The sequence below is a fragment of the Halichoerus grypus genome, chromosome 3 (genome assembly GCF_964656455.1).
Source record: "Halichoerus grypus chromosome 3, mHalGry1.hap1.1, whole genome shotgun sequence".
In the NCBI taxonomy this organism is placed as follows: domain Eukaryota; kingdom Metazoa; phylum Chordata; class Mammalia; order Carnivora; family Phocidae; genus Halichoerus; species Halichoerus grypus.
Window position 1 is genome coordinate 43,100,076 of NC_135714.1, and position 2,879 is coordinate 43,102,954.

Genomic DNA, 2,879 nt, shown 5'->3' on the forward strand with positions numbered 1-2,879 from the left:
CTCATTCAATCCTTACAACATCCATTTGGAGTAGGAATTACTAGCCTGTTTATGGATGCAGAAACATAATCTTAGGCTATTACGTTAGCAATAACAGATTTATTCATTTATCCATGTAACAAATACTTACAAATTTTCTGCAGTAATGGAGGCTCTGTGTTAGTGTCTTTGGAGGCTGAAACAGACTCTGACTGTGTTGAAAAGAAAGGGATTCATTAAAGAATATTGAATAGCTCACAGAATCCTAGAGAGATATGGCTATGCCAACAGGGACAAAGCCTAAAGTCACATCACAGACCCAGTCTGGTGAGGAACTGTCACACTGACTTCACTACCATGGGCACTAAAAGATGCCATCAGCAGCGTGACCACTGCTACCCTGGGGGCTTTGTCCTGCGGCTCTGTCACCTCTAGCAAAGAGAATCTTTGCTGTTCTTGCTGCCTTGCATCAGCTTTCCATTCAAGGCCTCATTTGGGGCATCTTTTTGGAAGAATATAAGTCACATGTACACATCTTAACTATAAAGAAAGCTGGAAACATGATTGTCTGGGAACTTCTATAGTAGAAGGTGGGATGGGTCTTCAACAAAGACTCAATTCTCAAAATATGCGAAGGGACTTCAGATACTGGTACACCCAAAACAATAACTCACGACCACTACATTGAGTCCTTGACCTCCTTGCACTTACAAACTGACAGGAGCAAAGAGGCACACATATGACCACAGTATGTAAGATATGCCACCAGAGTGATTTGGACAGAGTGTCACCTGTGGGGAGAGGTAGGAGATCAGTTCTGGCTGGAGATAACAGGACAGACTCAAAGAATGGGTCGCACTGCTATTGGATCTTTTTTTTTTTTTAATTTCAAGATTCTTTATTTTTAAAACAGGTCACAACACTAAGCTTCCAGCCCGCCCTGCAGTGTTCAAGCTACAAACGCTTGCTCAGCGGCAGGGGGTGCGCCTTAGTAGCATGTCTGAAAACTGAATAAAAATCCATATAAAACAAATATGCAAATAGTTTCCATAGGAACACAGATAAGTGACCCCATCTCCTAGTCTTCCATACTGTTGCATCCGTGCCAACCCTACTTACAGACATCTCAAAACTAGCAAGAATTAAGTTAAACGGTCCCCCCAAGTCCCCCAATTCAAGCTAAACTCGAAGGTAACAGCTCCAGGAGTGGCACCTACACGTCGATTCTGGCGGAGGCACAGGCAGCGGGGGCGCTTCAGCCCGCTCTCCCAGGCACAGGACACAGGCGGGGTGCCGACGTCCTGCTCCGCCACTTCGGCCGGGACGTCGTGGTTCTGGATCTGCTGCATCAGTTGCCATGTCGGCCCCGACATCACATAGTAGATAGTCGGCCTCTGGAACCCGTTGAAAGTAGAAGCAGCAGCAACCGTGTAAGCACCCATGTTTTCAAAGACCATCCGATCGCCCATGTGCATCTCGGGCAAGTCGCAGTGCTCGACAATGCGATCCAGGCCGTCACATGTTGGTCCCCATATGCTGGTTGAATAGTACTTCTCATCTGGTTTGGGTCTCTTCTGCAGAAGGGGCTTCACGTGGGCATGATCATAGAGGATGCAATTAAACGATCCATACACTCCATCGTTCACGTAATACATAAAGGTTTGTTCACTCGACTCATCTTCATCATCAGAGCCTGTCTGTTCCCTTAATACGAGTTTTTTGGCAATGATAACTGTGAGCGTGAAGGCTGAGGCAACATAGTATCTGCCGGGCTCTGCTATGATTCGCACCCCCGAGTCAGCTGGGAAGTACTTGTCCAGGGCTGGGTTGATCACACTGGTGATCTCTTCAAATTTAAGCTTTACATCCTCAGATCCAGGAAAGCCACCACCGATGTCAAGCAGATACATGTTGAAACCAACCTCAGCTCCCATGTCAAAGACACAGCGGACATCAGAGATGGCTTGCACGCAGGTCTCAGGATGGGTGCAGCCACTTCCCACGTGGAAGCTGACAGCAATGACATCAATATTTAGCTCTCTTGCCCGTTCCAAAAGAAGCCTGCTGATTTTGAGTGTGGCACCAAATTTAACACTGAAGCGACAGACTGCTTTGGAATCATCGGTGGCAATCTGCAAAACCAACTTTGCCTTTGGATGCGCCCTGGCAACTTTCATCAATTCAACTTCAGTATCGAAAGTCATCATCTGGACTCCATTACTGGCAGCGTACTTAATCTGAGACACTTGTTTACAAGGGTTTGCACAGATAATCCTCTCTGGAGGCACCCCAAGACTTTGTACCAATTGTATCTCGGTCTTGCTGGCACAGTCAAATCCTCTCCCAATGGTAGCAAGGGTCTTCACTATGGTTCTGCTATCATTGCATTTGACTGCATAAAAGGGGGTGACCCAAGGAAGAGCTTTTAACCATCTCAGATGTTTCTTTAAAATGTCTCCCAGGTCGGCGACATAGAAGGCATCCTTATCATCAGAAGACAGAACTTCATTAATTTTTTGGTCCAGAATATCCTTGGCAGTAAAGCCTTCATCGAGGAAATGGCAGTCTAAATCTGCATTACTAAAGTTGTTCATAGTTTCTTGAAGTTCCTCCGAAACGTAACAAAATGGAAAACTAAGACATGGAATTTAAAGAAATTATTGCCAGTTTCTCACAAAGGCAATTCTCTGGAATTCCAACTCCCGCTGAAGATGCGTGTGCCCTCGATGCAGCAGTGGAAATGTTCTGATAAACAGAATTTGCTAGTCCACCTTAGAGCGCACGTGTGCTGTGGGCCAGCCACATGGAGATGCCACCCCGGAGTGCGCAGGACCGCCGGCCGCCCCGCCGCCCCCGTCAGCCGGCCACCCGCTGCCTCGCTCCCTCTGGCGGAGGACCGC

At 47.1% G+C, this 2,879-nt stretch overlaps 1 pseudogene; it reads right to left on the minus strand.

Moving 5' to 3' along the window:
• Window positions 1-1,138: 1,138 nt before the first annotated feature.
• Window positions 1,139-2,624, minus strand: LOC118534674 (ornithine decarboxylase pseudogene; annotated as a pseudogene).
• Between the last annotated feature and the right edge of the window lie 255 nt (window positions 2,625-2,879).